Consider the following 20,116-nt stretch of genomic DNA (forward strand, 5'->3'; position numbering starts at 1 on the left):
GTACATTTTGGTTTGGTGGGAGATTTTTCTAATGTAAAATGGGTGCCAATCCATCTGATTACAAACCAGGGCTGGTTGTTTGGATTTAAATTGAAAATAAAGCGGCACGAGCACATTTATTTTCACTTCTCGAGCAGTGATAGATGAGTGTAAACCCTAAAATAAGCTTGAATAGTAGTTGCCCTTATGTCATTGTTACGCTTCTTTTTACTGTGCACTTCAGTATATTGGAATGTATAGTCACACTTTGCAGAGCAAGTTCGCGGATGTTCAAAACTGAACCGTTTTGAATCATAAAACAACTCAATCACTTGGCCTTTGCACTTCCCATTGTGTTGGCTGTGTAAAGCGTAGCTAAAGAGTCATTTGTCATACACGAGCCAAAAAAATGTCACTTGCCAGGGTAGCTTAAATGAAGTGGGAGCTTCCTCTTTTGTAACCCAATCATGGAGTACGAAAGAATTTCCTGGTGTTAAAATAACCCAAGCGGCGTGCTGCTATCAGGTGTCCCCTAACAGTGAATTCAGGATCTCATAGCACTTGGTCATGCTAGATAAGATTGCATTAACTTTGCAAAGTTTTTTGGTCTCCCTGCTGATTTTTCTCTGCTGCTTGTGATTTTGTGTCATTGCTGTCCTCCTCTTTGACTTGGCTTTGTGTTCTTCACTCTAGAGAACAGACAAACACAATATGCTTCTTGAGACCTTAGATTTCACTCGAATCATCAAATTCAATGCATCGTTGAGGCACCCCTTTCATACAGACAGTCTGACAACAAAAACTATTTTGGCCTAATGTCAGGGCCTAAGGTTGGTACATGTTAAATAGAATACCACTCAGTAGGGTACAAATCTACACATGGCGAAAATGACCCATTTCGCAAAGTTAATACATAACAAAATGTTTCCTTGGCCCATGTCCCAGCCATTTTTGAAAATTTGGTGGCGCACCAAAAGCTCGAAATTAAGTTTGAAGTGACGCAATTAGAAGTGTCAAGGGAAGAGACAAACAAAGATTACTGGATTACAGACAGAAAATAAATGGGAATAAAGCTGTTTTGTTTGATTTAACTCGTCCGCGTTGGATGGGAATTGGATGTATCGCTCCATTCTGTGTACTATCGATTCAAAGAACTCTTGAAAAAACGGTCTAGGAGAGGCCATCACCAATTTCCACAGTGTGCTGAAATGGCACTGATGCAAGCAAATGCAGAGTTCAAAGTAATTTTGTCATCGGTGATATCGCATGACTCCTTCTTGTGACTGACTTTAAGGCCGGCAACACAATTGGGCTATTTTTGTCCCGATTTTGCCGCTTCCCAACCAAGGACGTCAAACGCCAGACTATATTTTGTCTTATAAGATTCTCTTCTAAAATTATCCTCATGTGTCACATGTGTCTCATGTGTGTTAAGAGTGGATGTGTCCCAATTATAGTGTCTGAAATGGGAAAACCGATTCATGACTCCGTAAATTATGACGTGGAACAGATAATAGAATGTAGCCAATCAAGAAGCGCTCGACTCAGGAACAAGGCATCCATCCATCCAACCATTTTCTGAGCCGCTTCTCCTCACAAGGGTCGCGGGCGTGCCGCAGCCTATCCCAGCTATCATCGGGCAGGAGGCGGGGTACACCCTGAACTGGTTGCCAGCCAATCGCAGGGCACATACAAACAAACAACCATTCGCACTCACATTCACACCTACGGGCAATTTAGAGTTGTCAATTAACCTACCATACATGATGTGGGAGGAAACCGGAGTACCCGGAGAAAACCCACGCAGGCACGGGGAGAACATGCAGTCAATTTTAAGATTTGAAAAATCCTTGTGTGTGTACCAGGCCTAAGTCAGCCCTTGGATCATTCCGAAGCTCCAAAATCACGTTGCTGAATTGACAATATGAATTATACATTTTTGGTTCTGGCATGTCAAAATATATACATGTATGTAAAGATCTCTCTCAGTCACCTCTCATTTTACCTATGCCGCCTCTTCGTAACAATAACCGCAGTCATCGTGCCAGTGTGCGCCTGGCTTTTTCAGACGCAAAATCAGCCGCCGTAATTTTTCCCAGCTTTGATATATCGCATTGTGCACGCTAAATCATATTTTCATCTACCAGTAACAAACTATCCACTTTTTTTCTTGTAACAGTTTAACTGTTCCCTCAGCACTTTATTCCCGTAACAATTGTACTTTATTGTTGAAAGATTAGTAACATTTATTCTTGTAATATTGCCACTCCATTTTTGTAACATTGAGTTTTTCATGTAACAATTCTTTTAACGTTTCGACTATTGTAACACTGCAACTTTACTTTCTTTTAAATGTTTTTTTTTTTTTGTGTAGATTTACTTTCATTTCTACTTCAGTGTGGCCCTAACACTCCTTTGTGTGTTTCTTACAAACAAGCAAGCGCCAATGAAAACACATCCTCCTCAGTGTAGAGGTCAAACTACTTACAATGTGTTACGTTTGTTTAATTCCACAGAAAATACATATAAATGAAGTGCATTTGGACTTACTGATTTCAACGAGCAAAAGCATTCTATTGAGTCGAGGACCGAGCTGACCAGTTGATTTGTGAGGGAAGGTTTTATAGTCTCCATTTGGCAGGTTAAATTGTGTAATGTGCTGACAAAATCCTGCAGAACAGAAACACAGGAGAGTCGTTTGTAACATGAATATAAATCCAAGTCAGGATTATCTCGATTTAGGATGCTAACTACAGAACAACGTACCCCGAAGTACTCCTCCAAGATACAATATGTCACCTTTTTTGGTTGAATGCAAAGTTTGGATGAAACTACTATTTAACGTGCATTTAAAGTGGCTGCTACTCAACAGCTGCGACTCACTGTGTTGTTTCTTGTCGTACAGCTTCGCACACTTTGTGTGTCCTCAGTACAAGACGTGTTTTGCAGCAGGGTAGCGATTCTTCCTTTCTTATTATGAAAACAAGAAAAGCGTGCATGTTAATTGAACACTTAAATGTGTTGCTAAAATGTTTCATAGCTGTGAGTCAAGGTACCACTGTATTATGAACATGTATTCTTTCTGTCTTCGTCTGCATGATTCATGTCATTTGCTTTGAACTGTCTTTTTTTATGGTCATCGAATGTTGTGCGGGAGTCTTGTGCGCATTTCTTACTCACTGCGTTGTTGAGATCCGTTTCCACGACCGGGCTGTAATCATCTCCGAGTTCTGCGAGAGACCGTCGGCTGCTGCAGCTCGAGGCCAGAGGTAGAAGCTGAAGAAGCAGGAGAATGATGTGCAGAAGATGCTTGCGGGAGATACAAGAAGACATTTTTATCAAACCAGCCTAAACTGCTTTACATCTGGTATCAGAAACCTATTTTTTCCCCACTAAGGTTTTGTGTTCTTGCCCAGCTTTTAAGAGGTTGCGTCCATCTACCTGTTTTCCGTGCCACTTATTGCTCCTATACCAGAAATGGGGTACACCCTGAATTGGTCGCCAGGGCACATAATAAACAAGCAACCATTCGCACCTACGGACAATTTAGAGTTGTCAATCAACCTACCACGCATGTTTTTGGAACGTGGGAAGAAACGGGAGTAACCTGGAGAAAATCCACACGAGCACGAGGAGAACATGGAAACTCAGCCGGATTTGAACCCGCGTCCTCAGAGCTGTGAGGCAGATGTTTAGCACACTTAACACTTCAATCAATCACAGCTATACGGTGATACAGAAGGAATGCGACAAGTATGTATTTACATGGATAATGCCCAGTTGTAAACATTTTACAAGACTATTAGGCAGTTTTTATTGTCTGTGTTGTAGAGAGTTGTATGCATTTAACAATGTGGTTATAGTGATTTAAAATATATATATATTTTATTTGTTTATTTTATTTTATGGTGCTATTAGCCCAATACAGAAACCTCTCAGTTGTCTACAGCGCAGTTTGTACATCCCTGAAAACTGCAACCACAATAATAATCATTCTTAAACTCTTGACAGTGTCAAAACTCAGCATTATTTATTTTTTTATTTTTTTTGGGGGGTGGGGGGGGATCCGCTTACTATTTTGTGCAAGTGTACCTAAGCCAGTAAGTGCACCAACCCACAGAGAAACACGAATTTAGACACTTCTAAAATATTGCAGTCTTGCGTAATACAGACACGATGAATCGCGATGAATTGAAGCAGGCTAACGCGCATGGTGCAAAAAAAAAAAAAAGGTTATGATCCAAAAGAGCAGGCGTACTTTAAACCTGCCACCTTTCCCCCTAGAGTGGCGATTTAATTTCCCTTTCCTTGTGACTGGCAAATGGGAAGTTCTACAAGCACAAGAACGACTTTCGAGGATCAGTTGGTCGCACCGGAGGGGACGGAAGCGGCACGGGAAGTTCGGCTTCTTCTCCCGAACTTTGGAAGCCACTCAGCCTCGGTGAGTCGCAGTCTCCTTCGCCTTCGCGACTTACCATTGGTCATTCTTCCTTCATGTCCACCGCGGCGTATTGTGGCGTGAATAATGCTGCGTGCAGATGCCGGCGTGCCTCCTCCTTCCAGTGGGGGCTCCCACACGGTGGCTGCACGGCGCGTGGCCACTTGCGTGCGTTTTAATTCCTCGTCCAACGGCGCGCTTGTGATTTTCACGTCCGTGGCCACAGCTTCCACTTTGTGCTCGTATTTCAATCGCGGGGGCGTTGCCAACGTTTATACGCGCATAACGATTGAATGTTTTGGCTTAAACCAAAAGATGGCGAGGGACAAGTGAACGAGTGAACCGTTGAACACCTCGCGCATAAATGTGTTGATGTACCTTGAGGCACGGCAGACTAAGTGAGTCAGGAGTCAGGAGCCTGGAGTCAGTCAGGTTGACATGTGTTAGCGGCTTGTAAGTGTTTTCCTTTTGTGTGTTTTGTCTGCCCCGATTCTTTCATTGAGAAGGGACTCAATGAACAGCACAATTTGAAGTTTACAAAGCATATTGACAGACTTACTATTAGATCTGGATCCCTTTTCAGCGCTGGTCTTTCGCTTCATCAGGTTTACTGTCGTGAGAGCAGGTGAAGCTTGCTCACGAGCGATAGCAACAGCTTTGACTGATTCAAAATGACTCTCCGAGGACACAAAACTGTCAACAAAACTTCTTTTATAGACTCTCAACCTGACTTTCAAAAGTCATAGAAAATGAATCACCAAAACAGCCTTCCACCAGCTGAAGAACATATTCACAATGAAGGCTTGCATGTGCCAAGCAGACCAAGAGACGCTCATCCATGCTTTTATCCCATGCTTGACTATTGTAATGGTCTTCTGACTGGACTCCCCAAAAGAGAACTAAACAGCTGCAGCTCAGGTTCTTACCGGAATAAAAAGATCAGAATGTCACGTATGGAGAGGAGCTGGACCCAAGAGCAGGCGGCGGCAGATAGATTATGATGAACAGTTTATTAGGAAAGGAAACATATCACTCTACACTAGCTCCCAGATAGCTTTAGAATAGACTTTAAAGAACTTCCACTGTTCTATGGTTTCGGTCCTGAATACATGAAAGACACCCTAATGGAATATAAACACAGTTGGACTCTGAGCTCTGTCGTCTCAGATCAGATAACGAAGCGCAAAGTCCAAATCAAACATGGTAAAGCAACATTTGGGATAAGTTGCCAATAGAATTGAAGTCTTTAACGCCTTTAAGTCCGGGTTAAAAACTCTTTCTCTTGCTTTTTAGAACATTTACTCTTTTAAATGTACATTGTTTTTAATTTGATTTGTTCGCTATGATTTTGAATGTTTTTGAGCTGCTTTTAATTTTTTTCTTGATTTTGTTTTTTTTTTAATTGCCCAACCCCAGCGAAGGTGCACCCATCAAATGGACTAATTGTTCCGGATTGAGACAACTTTTATGAAGAAATGATCATCCTCTCGCATTCAAGTGCTCCTCTCCATAGTAGTCAAAGAACTACATCACCAAACTGTCAAACTCCGGTTGAGGTAAAAAAAAAAACAATAACAGTAAAGCATGAGTAGCCAGATAATTAAATGGCACCACTCTACAGAAAAAAACATCAGTAAAACTTCATTTTCCCCAGCAAGCTTATTCGGCCCCAAATGGAAAGAAGGTAAAAAGGTTTTGAACCATTTCAAAATCCATCCATCCGTTTTCCAATACGCTTATCCTCACGAGGGTTGCAGGCGTGCTGGAGCCTATCCCACCTGACTCTAGAGCAGTGATTTCCAACTTTTATGGAGCCAAGGCACATATTTTACAATTGCAAAATCTCACGGCACACCAACAAACAAAATGTCACAAAAAGTGGATACATTAATTACTGTATGTACTTCCTGACATCTAATAGAAGAGCATTTATTTGTTCTGTCTGTCACTATGCCTCACTGGCATAAATAGATGAACAAAGATACATTCTTTATTGTAAAATACATCGTTTTTTGAGCAATTAACTAAAACGTGATAATTTTCCACGGCGCACTGGTTGGGAATCACTACTCTAGGGTACACGCTGAACTGGTCGCCAGCCAATCGCAAGGCACAACAACCAGAGTACCTGGAGAAAACCCTCGCAGGCACGGGGAGAACATGCAAACTCCACACAGGTGGGTCCGGATTTGAACCTGCGTCTCCAGAACTATGAGGCAGATGTGCTAACCATTTCGAAATATTATTTGAAACAGCCAAAGTCCTCTGATTTTCAGCCTCTTAGATGTGAAGGCTCTTCTTAGTCTTCTATGAAAGCAGGCAAATTGTATTTCTTTGTGTTTTTGCGAAACAAGACATTCACGGACATGAACTTAGACTGAGGAAAACTGAGCAACATTTTTTCCCTATTTTCTGTCATGTTTTAAAATCAAACAGTCCCAAAACAGAGTAGGTAACAGATCCCAATTTTAAATCGGACAATCCAAAACCTCAACATGTGAGACTAGGGTCAATAATTCCCAAATACTGTATATAGTTTTCGAAACAAGAATAAGTGTCTGTGAACACGAGGCTATAAAAAATGTCCAATTCTACACAAATCAGACCATTCACTTACTACACTTTTTCAGCACATTGATTTTATATATGGCGCCACGGTGGCCAACTGGTTAGAGCGTTTGCCTCACAGTTCTGAGGAGCGGGGTTCAATTCCCGGCCCTCACTGTGTGGAGTTTGCATGTTCTCCCTGTGCCTGCGTGGGTTATACTTGTAAAGCACAAGTGCTCTTTATATTTAGTATACTAAAAGCAGTGAGCACACATTCCGAGGCACAAACTAAGGATTTGGTTTGTCTCTAGCATAAAGATATTGTAACTAGCAAGCAAGCTAACATAATGTACGTACCAATACTGTATTAGTTTTAGTGGCAGGGCTCTGACTCACAGTACTGGCGCTATTGTTTTTGCACAAGCAAAAAAAAATAAAATAAATAAAAATAAGCGAGCCATAGCTGCCGCACAGATTATGTTTTACTTCATTACACCGAGTATGTATTAAAATGCTCATACATTTGTGTCTGAAAGAGCTGTTGGTGATATTTACTGTATGACTAACATGTAACATGTAACAGTTCTACGCAACCTCCATTTTTTTTTTTTTTTTTTTTTTTTTTGCCTTTTGCAGATTGATTAGCATGACATTTTTTTAAAGTATACATCTGTGTCATTTGTCTGTGTGATTGGTCATCTGCCTGGTGACTGATGTGTTCAAGGGCAGCACGTAAAAGCATGTTATAGCATGTCGAAGAGGAATTTAGCTCTTTTAAATGGCTGTGGAAGTGTGGGGTGGACAGAGTGAGAAAGTGGGGGGAACATGTCTCCCTGCCTCCTCGCACGCAACTACACCCTTGCCTGCTGACAGACCAATGAAAATGCTATATGCCAGTCATGCTCAGGACTAGAGAGAGCAGACAGGAAGAGGAAGTCAGACAGACACACAGGAAATGACTGCAGCCCTACAGGGATTGAGAACCCTTCATGTTTTGCAATTAAATCAGTTGCGTGTATTAAATATGCTGCATGACAAAACAAAGCCAATTGGTTGAGCTATTACTTTTCTCAGCGAATAAAAACACTACTTTTAAAAAAAGTAAAATTTCAAAAAATTGAAAAATAAACAACTGCGAGCTCATGCGCTGTTCACGTTAAAAATAATACAAAAATGTCAAAATAGTTCCCGGATCCACACCTGTCTCCAGATTTACAGCAACATTTAATAGCCTCGTCATTGGCCCATTGATAGCACCACGACCTAATGTGGAGGATGTCATCACTGTATAATCATTTTTTTTTTTGTGTGACAATTGTGCAAAAAGATGCAGAGTCCTCTAGCAATTAGAACGGTTTGAATGACTAATATAGCAATGCAATGACCATTGTGCAAAAGGCGCCGAGACTTCAAGGAATGTACGCAGTTTAAAGTGACTAGTAGTGCGATAATCTGGGACAATGTTGATTGTGCAAATGTTGCAGATACTCCTCAGTCAGTGAGCAAATGGGGCAGATGCTACTCCGCCATGAGTGGCCAGTATTGGTCAACAACAGCTATGCAAATACTGCAGCGTGGCGACACTACTACAGTGAGCGCACGAGTAATATATAATTGGCCCAAGAGAAATGTGACAACAAACTCAAGACAAAAAATTGGCAGCATGTTGCAATGGAATTGTAAGTTAGCTGTTTAAGAAGTTGATGGCAAGAGGGAAGAAGCTGTTGGAATGTCTGCTGGTTTAAGTTTGCATTGTTTGCAGCGCCTACCTGAGGGAAGGAGCTGGAAGAGCTGGTGACCGGGATGTGGAGGGTCCGAGAGGATTTTACACGCTCTTGTCTTAGTTCTGGCAGTGTGCAAGTCCTCAAGGGTAGGGAGAGGGGTACCGACAATCTTTTCAGCAGTTTTGATTGTCCGTTGCAGTCGGCGTTTGTCCTTTTTTGTAGCAGCACCAAACCAGACTGTAATGGAAGAACACAGGACTGATTCGATGATCGGTGCGTAGAACTGCCTCAACAGCTCCTGTAGCAGGCCGTGCTTCCTCAGAAGCCGGAGGAAGTACATCCTCTGCTGGGCATTTTTGAGGACGGAGTTGATGTTGATCGCACACTTCAGGTCCTGAGAGACTGTAATTCCCAGGAACTTGAAAGTCTCGACGGTTGACACAAGGCAGCTGGACAGCGTGAGGGGCAGCTGTGGCGAATGATGCCTCCTGAAGTCCACGATCATCTCTACAGTCATCTGCAAACTTCAGGAGTTTCACAGCCTTGTGCATTGAGGTGCAGTCGTTCGTGTAGAGAGAGAAGAGCAGCGGAGAGAGGACACAACCTTGGGGTGCCCCGGTGCTGATGCTGCGTGTGGATGAGGTGGCCTCCCCTCTAGCCTCACCTGCTGTGTCCTGCCCGTCAGGAAGCTGTAAATCCACTGGCAGATGGCAGGTGACACGCTGAGTTGGAGAAGCTTGGAGGAAAGGAGTTCAGGGATGATGGTGCTGAACGCTGAGCTGAAGTCCACGAACGGGATGAAACTTAAATAAAGTAAAACCACTCACCCTTTGAAGACACCTGACAGACACGAAATGGAGAGGAACCAGGAAGATACTGTCACCTACTGCTGGAATTAATAAATGTTGTACCCAGTGTATAATAAGTGTCTTTAGTTCAAGAATCTGCTTACATGTTGGGTTAATTGTGTGTCCAGAGGTGTGCAAGTGAGTGTGAATGGCTGTTCCTCTATCTGTGTTAGTGATGGGTCCAAGTACCATTTGGTACAATACGCCTCTATGGACTCTGGTTTTTCAGTTTTGCACTCAGGCTATGTACTTTACGCAAGTTAAATAAAGCAAAAATCTTTTATGAAGTTGCTGGCTTTCCCCAAGATATCGGAGTGATCTATTTATTTTGGGTAGCTCAATAAGACGTATGTTTGTTCTCCTCTTCCTCTGACAATGTGCAAAACTGTCTTTTAAATTCAGGATACAAACTTTTGGGATGTTTTTGCTGACGAGCAAAGTAAAGGGATACTTTTGAGAAAGAAAACAAGTTGTTTTCTTTATGAACCAAGTACCAGAAATGTACTGAAGCTGTGGGTTACCTGTACCATCCCACCCTTAATATCTGTCATCCCAAAACACACACACACACGCACGCGCACGCACACACACACACACACACTTAAGAAAGCCAGTGAAAACTCAACACCCGCTTCTGGAGTTAATCCTTTAGTCTAAGTCTCAAGACCTTTGGGGTTGTTGTTGTCCCAAGTACGCAATGAAAATGTGCACAAAAAACAGTAAACCTTTGCTGATCTTATTGAAATCTATAATTAAACATGCAAAGTTTTAGCCCATGTACTGTTATTTCTATGATATGATTATTATAGTGAAAATAATAGTTGATTTCGTATTTGACAACAGTATTTGCCTTTGGCTTGTGCTTCTTATTTCAAATGTGTGTGTGTTTGTGCCACAGGTCTCAGGCCGCCAGTGATTGAAGACATCTGTCCAAATCTGAGGGTTCCCACGGTGACAGCCAAACACACTCCTGATGCCCCATACACAGCGAGATTCTTTTTGGTTATTATGGTATGATGATTCACTTAAAAAGTATGTGGAGATGTGTCCCAACAGGAATGCATGGAAGCCGATTTATGCGATCCTAAATGCTTTGATTTGCATTTTTAATTTGCATTGTATTCACGACACACATTTTAAAATGACTTTTAAAAGCAGTGGCTTTAAAAGTAACTCTAATCATGATACCTTGACTTGTTTAAGCATATCCCTGTAAAATGTGTTCAACAATATTGTTGATACAAATTAATTATGGAATTTCATTGGTGATAATTGTTGTGTTATGAATCCTTTGATATGCTGCATATTCATTTCCTTACCTTACCCCCAATATCTTTCAAATGTATTTAGTTTTTGTCTGAATACGGTGAAAAAAGTAGTTTATGTATTTATGTGCTAATGCAATTTAAAGTTATTGCGTAAACGTACACATACTTGGCAAAGTCACACACAGACATGAGGGTGGGACTTTAAAAAAATATCCCGGAATAGTTTCTTGCCTAATATGTGTAAGTGAAAGCTACAATACTGGGTTTATTTCCCCTAAGTGATGTTGCAACACACTTTTTAAATGTGACTATTAAGAGAATTGTGTTTCTCGTCAGTGCAATTTTTTTATATATTTTTTTTTTGCAAGAACTTTATACTCTTGTCAAATTGTGTGCATCCAAGACAGCCAATAATTTATAATGCACAGTCATTAGGTAATGTCTAGCTATGCATGGTCAAGTTCCAATTTGTTTGCGGATGCAGTCGCTTTGTTTACTAAATGTAAATAATGCTGCAGTCTACAGGACCATTGCTTCACGCATCGTGGTCAAAAGGATTCCAAATTTTCAATGGAAAAAAACTCATGACTCATTATATATATATATAGACACACACACACACACACACACACACACACATACTGTATATGTGTCCTAGCGCTGTCACCCTCAATAGCACCCCTACAAATGTGTTTGATTTATTCATTTTTTTATGTACCTATGTATCTATGTACCATAGCATTCCTTTTCTTTTAGGGAGATTCAGCCTACCGATGTTTTTCATGTAAACTCAAAAAGAATTGCATTGCTGGTCTGGATGGTCTGGAAGCTCAATTTTTCAAAATTGCTGCTCATGTTATAATGTAAACTTGCTGATTTATGTAACCTCTTTTTTTCCTACATGCTCAGTTTCCTCTATTTGGATGGCTGCAAAAGTTACCCTCTTTTCAAATCAGGAAATTCAACAGACATGAATAACTATTGTCCAATCTCTATCGCTATCTGGCTTTAGATCAAACTTCTCCAATACAACAGCTCTTCTGAAATTTACCAACGATGTGTTCTCCTTACTTGATAAAGGCCAACTGACCGGTGCTATCTTCATTGATATTTCCAAAACTTTTGGTATGGTTGATCAATACCTTCTCCTCGACAAACTATTTACCATTGGTTTAAATCATCATGCTCTGCTTTGGTTCAATGCTAATCTCCGTAATAGAGGTCAATGTGTTGTTTTTTTTTTCCCAAGGTTGTCCGTCAGATTATTTAATTGTTGAAAAGGGTGTCCCTCAAGGTTCCACTTAGGGACCCCTCCTTTTTTATCTATTTATAAACGGCCTTTTCCAATTCTCTTTATTCTCTTTATGCCAATGACACAGTTTTATACACCTCCCTTTCTAGCATATCTCATATCCAAAAGGCTCTACAGTCTGACATCAACTGTACCTTATTTACAAGACACATTTGTTCCAAGTAGATCTATTTATTCCCGCCGACATTTACAGTACCCTTCCTTTACCAACCGTCCCCATAATTTGTAAAGAAATTGGTCGCAGAGCATGTAGTTACAAAACTCAATCTGGCTGGAATAGAAATCTCCCCGACTCATCACCTCTCTCCATTGTTTCAGTATTTATGTATTCTTGTATCTTAAAACATCATGTTTATGTTTTTAATTAGTCAATCATAGTCCTTTAACATATTTTGTATTGCCACTGAATGATTACAGATCATCACACTGTTCTGGCTATGATTGGGCATTTATCAATCCTTTGGGTCACTGTTTGTAATCGTTTTATATCTGAAGCTAGAGGAATTGCGTGAGATTGGGTGAGTGAGCTATCTTACTATTATTATTTATATTTTTCCTTTTGTTCATAATATGTATTGTTTGTTCTGTAACTCTGTTTATGTTATCAATGTTGTATCTGTGTTTTGGGACCCCCTTGAAAATGAGATGCTGCATGTCATGGGATTATCCATGAATATATATTCATATTTACAGTAAATATATAGTTTTCTTTCACGTGTGATTTATTTTACGATACAAGTTTTTTAAACTTGTGCTTGAATGCTTATTATTTGTTTATTTTTTTCAGTATACTGCATACTAAAAACATTAAAATGCCCTTAGTTGTTGTAACACTACATTTTTCACTGTATGTGATGGGAAAGTATCCATCAGACAAACTTTTAAACAATGTTATTATTGGAACCTAATTGTTCTTTTGGACAATTTACAATCATGGCACGGGAATAATCAATGGTGGGATACATTGTGATCATCCAAAACAATACTTTTCCAGAAGAATATACAGTATATATTTTTTAACTTTTATTTCCCTGCTAATTTAATAATCTGTTGTGATTCATAGTGTGTATGAACTAAAACAAATAATGTAGATATTTCTTTCAAATATCAAAGCAACTTGTTTAATGCAAGTGTTTTGTAATAGCGTTTTTGTATACACTGTAATTGTTACGCTGTACACTACTTATCATGCACTAGTCCAGTCCACATTTAAACCAATTTATTAAGTTGCTGTAATGTTTTTATAGTCTTTAGTTGTCATTTTTATATGACTGAGATGATTCTTCTTCTTATTTATTAGGTAGTGTAATACCTTTTTTTAAAAGTGACTTTAAAATGTTGAGTTTTTTGTCTTTTTTTTATTTAACATTTAAAAAAAAAATGTGTTTTGACCTACTTCGCCTCTCGCCCGAAGTTTAGCTAGGATAGGCTCCAGCACGCCCGCAACCCTAGTGAGGAGAGGTGGAACGGAAGATGAATGAATGAATGAATGCTTTGACCTGCCCGTTGTTGCTTAACCGTAACGAAAAAGGATTAAGGTGTTCCTCTGACTTTTACTTTCACTGGATCAGATTAATGAATCTGTGATTCTGTTCAGTCACCCTGACTAAGAATCTCACATCTCGGATTCAGCTGATATTTGATGCATGGCACCCATCCACATTGTTAAATACCTCAGTAGTGCAGTACTAGGAGAATCAAATGCAACACTGCCACTTTATTATTATTATCATTATTATTTAAATACAATCATTCGGTCTTTGTAAAGTTGTCATTTTCAGCTTTGTGTAGCAGAAATGGGAAGAAATAAACAAGAGCCCCAGTTCCAAAGCATCCATGATGATGTGTCAAATGATGGCATTATGCACTGGGGTTACTGCATGCTGTTTATTTATGCCACAGCTGAAAATGAAAAGTGTGAACAACCAATTTATTCCATTTGTGTGTTTTGATTCGATGTGTTTTTCTAAAAAAAGAGAAAAACAAGATATCTTTTTATTTTATTTATTTATTTTTTTACAGGCCAGCAGTCATGCATGCACCACCATTTTAAGCTGATGTTAATTGTATGTCTGCTGTTGTTGTGTGTGTGTGTGTCTGTGTGTGTCTGTGTGTGTCTGTGTGCGTGTGTGTGTGTGTGTGTGTGTGTGACCCGTGCGACACAAAATGTACACAGCAGAGTGTAAATTGAATTTCCCGTCGTGGGCGCAATACAAAATTAACCTAAATAATCAACCTTTAACAGGGGTCGTGTCAATGGTGTTGATTTGGAATGCTTAAATTAAATGCTTAAATCCCTACACGTTGTGGAAATCCTAACATCATATTATGTAGTTATTTTGTAGCCTTTTGGGAAACTGTACTGGGCCCTCTTATCAAATTCAATCTCAGATAGGGAGCGCCCTCTAGCGATTATTCTACAAATATGCAAGTATTCGCTGAGAGTCATAATAAGGCTAAAGACACATTGATAATAAATAGTCAGTTTAAGTTTATGAATACAAAAATGCCGAAGAGCTTAAATGAGTTGGTTCATTTCAAAAGTTGAAACTCATATATGTACATAGATTCACTCGAAACAGAGAGAAATATTTGCACGTTTTGATTTTGTTTGATTTTGATAATTATAGCTTCCAGCGAATGAAAACTCCACATTCACCATGTAAAGAAAAAAAAATTATATCACCCAAGAAACAATACATATATTTGTTTAAATGAAAAAGAGGTAGGAATTGGCCTTTATAAAAATAATTTTACCATGTGTTTAATGAATCGTTATATACACTATATTACCAAAAGTATTCACTCACCTGCCTGAACTCGCATATGAAATTAAGTGACATCCCATTTCGAAACCATAGGGTTCAGTATGAGAAATATAGAATTATTAGATATGAATATTAGCATATTATTACAATTAGGCTGCATAGGGCTGCATTTTTCACTTTTTGAATGAAACTGCTTAAATTAAGGGAACTTTCTCCAATTTCAAATTTATTGAGAGGCACCTGCAGATATTAAAGTAAATAAAATAAGCAAATAAAAAAAAAAAAAAAGAAGTTGTACTCAATTTGAATGAAATGACTAAAACACAAGCATGATTGTGCGGAGGTCTAATGGAATATTCAAATTTCTCGAGTGCTGAATGTTGGGAATTTGTTAGCTGAGAGCTATAATCATCAATAGTATACAAATAAAATCGTGAAATAGTTCCCTCTGCGAATAGTGACTCTAAAATATAGATTCCCACTGTGCTGAGGCACACAAGTGTTCATCAGGTGTGGTGTGCGAAATTTCACTTAATTGGTACGATTTCCCCCCGATTTTCTTGAAATAATGTATCTTGGTTCATCTACAGCACAGGTGTCAAACTGCTGAGGTGCAGTCGTTCGTGTCGAGAGAGAAGAGCAGCGGCGAGAGGACACCACCTTGGGGTGCCCCGGTGTTGATGCTGCGTGTGGATGAGGCGGCCTCCCCTCTAGCCTCACCTGCTGTGTCCTGCCCGTCAGGAAGCTGTAAATCCACTGGCAGATGGTTGACTTGGAGAAGCTTGGAGGAAAGGAGTTCAGGGATGATGGTGTTGATCGCTGAGCTCAAGTCCACGAACGGGATCCTTCCTTGAAAGCGTCCTTTTCAAATCTGCAGTAGAAGGTATTCAAGTCGTTGGCTCGTGTGCTATTGTTCTCAGCTTGGGGGGATCGTCGCTTGTAATTGGTCAGCGATTGGAATGCATGCCAGACTGATTTAGAGTCCTTAGCGCTAAACTGTTTTCCTCTTTGCAATGTTAATTTCTTTAGTCAGATGGTTTCCCCCGCTTCGATATGCGTCCTCCTTAGCTCGGCCAAGTTGCTTCAGTTTGCCAGTGAACCACGGCTTGTTGTTGTTGAATGTGCGAAATGACTTTGTTGGTACACACACCTCTTCACAGAAACTGATATCGGATGTGACACTCAAAAAAAATGAGTTTGACACCGCTGATCTACAGTATACATAAAGTATAGTATAGGGACAGGCAAAGCAATTAAGTGCTCTCCCATTAGATGGCAGAAGGCGCTTGTGTTTCCACCTGTTGCCATTCATACAACAGAGCTTCGTGTTCAACTGAACAGGCCCCGAGTTTACATTGAGTACGGGAAATTTGGGAGTAAATTGAGACAAGATCGTCGTTATTTCAGTATGACTCTTTGGGGGGAAAAAAAATCAAATCAAAAAAATCAAGACACGTCTGCAAAAAATATAGAGTCAAATGAACGTTTTGGTTTCATTCTATAAATTGCGAACAACATAACGCCCTAGTTCCAAATACAGATATTGTTATTCAGAGTATTTTTTTTGCATAACATGAAACTGGGCAAAATATATACCAACAGGTCCAGACAAGTTGTTGATTTGGTGGTCTATCGTCCACACCTTGACCGACCAAAAGTCATTTTACTTCATCATATACGCTGCATTTAAATTGCAAAACCCATCTCTTTCCAGAACAATGCAAGAATGTACTGACCCCTGCCCCCAGCCGGGCCCCCAACAGCAAAATTGCTCTGAAATACACAAGTCACTTTTTCAAATGCAACTACAATTTCCGAATGCTTTGAGTTGCACCTGCACTTCTATGAGTGATTCCGGAGGAGGGGGGGGGGGGGGGATTCTTGTGGACGTTGCGCTTTTCACCGCTGATGCACAAATGATTTGAATGCAATGCAAATTGCAGCTAAATGCATCAGCGGGGCCAATATATGATTGGAAAAACACGAGAGGATAGGCCGGGCCTCCCACGCACGGTGTGTGGAACAATGCACAGACAGAAGGGGGGGGGGGGGGGGGGACACCCTTCTTGTTGTACCGTTGTTACCCCTGCAGGGGGCGCGCCACAACACACGATTGAAAGGGCTTGAGTAAAGTGTCAGAGCGAGGAGACAGAGCGCGGCTGTCTCCATCCTTTCCGGTGCTGCTTGTCGCCGCAGTGCTTCGCCGCTCTCCCTCCCCGTCTGTGCACGTCCGAGTGTGTGCCTTATTGTTGTTGTATCCCCCCCCCCCCCGCCCCCCGCCCCTGCTCCACCTTCAGTCCTTTCGCGGACGGCAAATGCACACCGCCTTGGCCGCAGCCTCGGAAGCAGCAGGACGCGCGCTTCCATCCTAAACTGAGGCGAGCACGCTGCGGATTGGAGCCCGAAGAAAAGCGCGCCGGGGGTGGCAGGAGAAACGCGGAGAGTTGGCCAGGATCTCATTTCGGTAAGTCGTCCTTGCATGATTTTTTTGTTATACCTTGAAATAGAGAATATGGGGAATTTCAACGCCCACCACAACGGGACGTGCAAAGTGTTCGTTGTTAAAAACACCATCCCGGCGTTGCCCTCAGACATTCAGTAGACAACACACACAGGCTCGAATTTGACTCCCAATGCATCACTTATTGTACTAAAAAGTGCTCTTCTTTGAAAGAAAATAACCCATAGCACACTTGCTACTATGTTGGAAAAACGAACTAAAGTTGTGTTTTAACATACTGCTTACTCTAAACGAGCATGAGTTAAAAAGGTGATACAGGGGTAGTTATAGGACCCTTATCACCCCTTTTGCCTTACTTGTGGTGATAAATGGACATTTTGCAGGAGAGAGATTGCACTGGCAGTTTGTCAAGGGCGTGCAATAGATCCTGCTGATGAGCTGGAGGTAGAGGAGGATGAGGAGAGGGGCTGGTGTTATTAGACATGATGGGTACATGCACAGCCGACTGCACGTCAGCACTTTGACGGGGGCATGATGGACGGCAACATCATGCAGCGAGTAGGGGGAAAAAAAGAAAAAAAGCTTTGATTATTTACGCCAAGGTCTAACTATTTTTGGCATTGGACTCGGTCTCGTCGGGTGTGCGCTGAGAACAGAAGCACGAAAAAGATTTGGGTTGGTGCTTTGGGGGTGTCTTCCTCTAAATGCAGCTCAGATGCAGGACTTTGTGGCTGCAAATGCACCCAAACTCTGTGTTGTATAATACACCAATTGAGAGCGATGGAAGTGTGTGTCATATGCACATACAATTATGTGCATATTTTGCAACCTATCTTCCATTATTTGCAAAAAAAACAAAAAAACTCACCTATCTGCAGTTTTTGTGCTCAGGCCTAAGCAATGTCTGACACCAAAATGTTGCTTTGGCGCAATGTGGTGCTGGCCGTCCTGCGTACTGATGCCAAGAAAAGCAAAACGTATGAAGTCTGAAATAAAAGTGACGTGACATATGCTGAGGCCTCGGCGGGGGGGGGGGATAACTTCAGCCAGAACCCCCCCCCCCACTGATGATCAGCATCACCAGTGTTGTGTAGCATTACAACTTTGCACGCCAGAGGGTCTAGAATTCAATCATTTGGTCTTATTAGATTTGCTGATGGCACTCGTGACTGCGGACACATTTTGAAGTTCATCCCTCCTCCCACCCACCCCACCCCCCCCGAAATATTCCAAACAGCTGAGATTGGCTGGCGATCAGTCAGCTGGGAGAGGCTCCAGCTCACCCGCGCCTCTAATGAGCGGTATAGAAAAATGGATGAGCGGAATTCCAAAGGGTGGCATTTGACTTCAGAGGTTCCGCTTTAAGTGACAAACCATTGCACCCCTTATTACCATCATCAGTGTATTCTTGGGCCATATTTCTCTTTGTCACATACATGCAACAGCCTCCCATACACCTCCCTTTCGGAAATTTCCTAAAGATGAGCTTCTTTTCTGTCCTGCGACTGTCTCTTGCGAGCATGCGAAGCCTCGTCCTTTCGTTGCGGACAGAGATTAGGCTAATTCGCACAGCATCTCGGGATGTTTAATCGCTACGCAGCGGCGGCACAACACAGCGGTCTTTATAGTGTTGGAGATGAGACAGGGGGTTGGGGCAAAGCTTGCCGCCGGTGCCTATTGATCGGGCGGCGCGGCCGCTGGCCGGCGTCCACGAGGATGGAGTGCCGACGACAGTCCGAAGAGCGGCCATGATGAGCTGGCCGCGGAAGAGGGACGCTGACGACCAGGGAGGAGTTTGCAGCAATAGTTAGTCCGCCTGAAGCTAAATAGTTCGGGTGGGGATTGTTTCATTGCTCAGCCACTTTGTCAAGAACCTGTCGAGACCTGGCGCCAAAATGACCTTTCAGTCTTTCCCGCTTTGATTTTCTTTTTCCTGGAAATGATCGGAAAAGTCAGACGGCACACTGAGCAGCCAGTGAGTGAGACTCCTTTGACCTCCCTTTTCAAGTGCACAGCACCAAAATGCTTTTGCCTTGTATGCAGTACTTCACGAAGAAAAGATCCATCCTGCTTCCTCTTGACTCCAACACAAACTAGACAGATTTTGTCTCAGTGCTGTGTTATCAAAGATCATGTACTTATCAGATGAGGGAATCAATTAGGCCGAATTTACCCCACTTGCTGCCACCGTCAATTATTTTGCCTATTTAAGGGTGGACACGCCTCTAATGTATCATTTTACATCCCATTTCATGGTCTATGCTCTTGCTGTAGTTTAGATTTACAACTGGTGTTTTTTTGTGTGTGTGTGTGTGTGTGTGTGTGTTGATTTGCGTTGTTTGGGGAGACGCGGGTGTGTCAACAATTTGTCTATATTGAGGATGTCAAGCGTGCATTGTTGGGCGTAGGCCGTTCCCATCTACATTTAAGCTGCATTTGCTTTGGCGAGGCCTGATTCCATTGGGAGAATATCCTATATAACTATAAATGTTGAATGCTCAACTCCCACCATGTACACCATGAAAACATTTTTAGATGAACAACTATACGATTGTGAAGGCAGCACTCAGCATTCATGAATGTGATAGAGTAGTATTCAGGTGAATGCATGGCTCACAGCATTAACCCATGCAATACTCATGCTACTTGACTCTCAGTATTTATTGCTGTACGAAAACAAAAAGCTTGTTGACGTGGAGCAAAAATAGTCGGAATGCTGGACTTAAGTGTACACACCATGCGAACTCAGCAATACTATTGTGAATGCTTGA

The 20,116-nt window shown here is 41.5% G+C and overlaps 1 protein-coding gene across 1 annotated transcript in view; it reads left to right on the forward strand.

Moving 5' to 3' along the window:
* The first annotated feature begins 3,298 nt into the window (after nucleotides 1–3,298).
* ctnnd2a (catenin (cadherin-associated protein), delta 2a) overlaps nucleotides 3,299–20,116 on the forward strand; it is a 244,102-nt gene continuing 227,284 nt past the window's right edge. Inside the window, exons 1-4 of the mRNA XM_061757693.1 lie at nucleotides 3,299–4,420; nucleotides 10,435–10,547; nucleotides 15,475–15,767; nucleotides 17,182–17,348. The gene's annotated coding sequence lies outside the window, so the exon portion shown is untranslated. The remainder of the gene's footprint in view (nucleotides 4,421–10,434; nucleotides 10,548–15,474; nucleotides 15,768–17,181; nucleotides 17,349–20,116) is intronic.

The sequence above is a fragment of the Phyllopteryx taeniolatus genome, chromosome 20 (assembly GCF_024500385.1).
Source record: "Phyllopteryx taeniolatus isolate TA_2022b chromosome 20, UOR_Ptae_1.2, whole genome shotgun sequence".
NCBI lineage: Eukaryota > Metazoa > Chordata > Actinopteri > Syngnathiformes > Syngnathidae > Phyllopteryx > Phyllopteryx taeniolatus.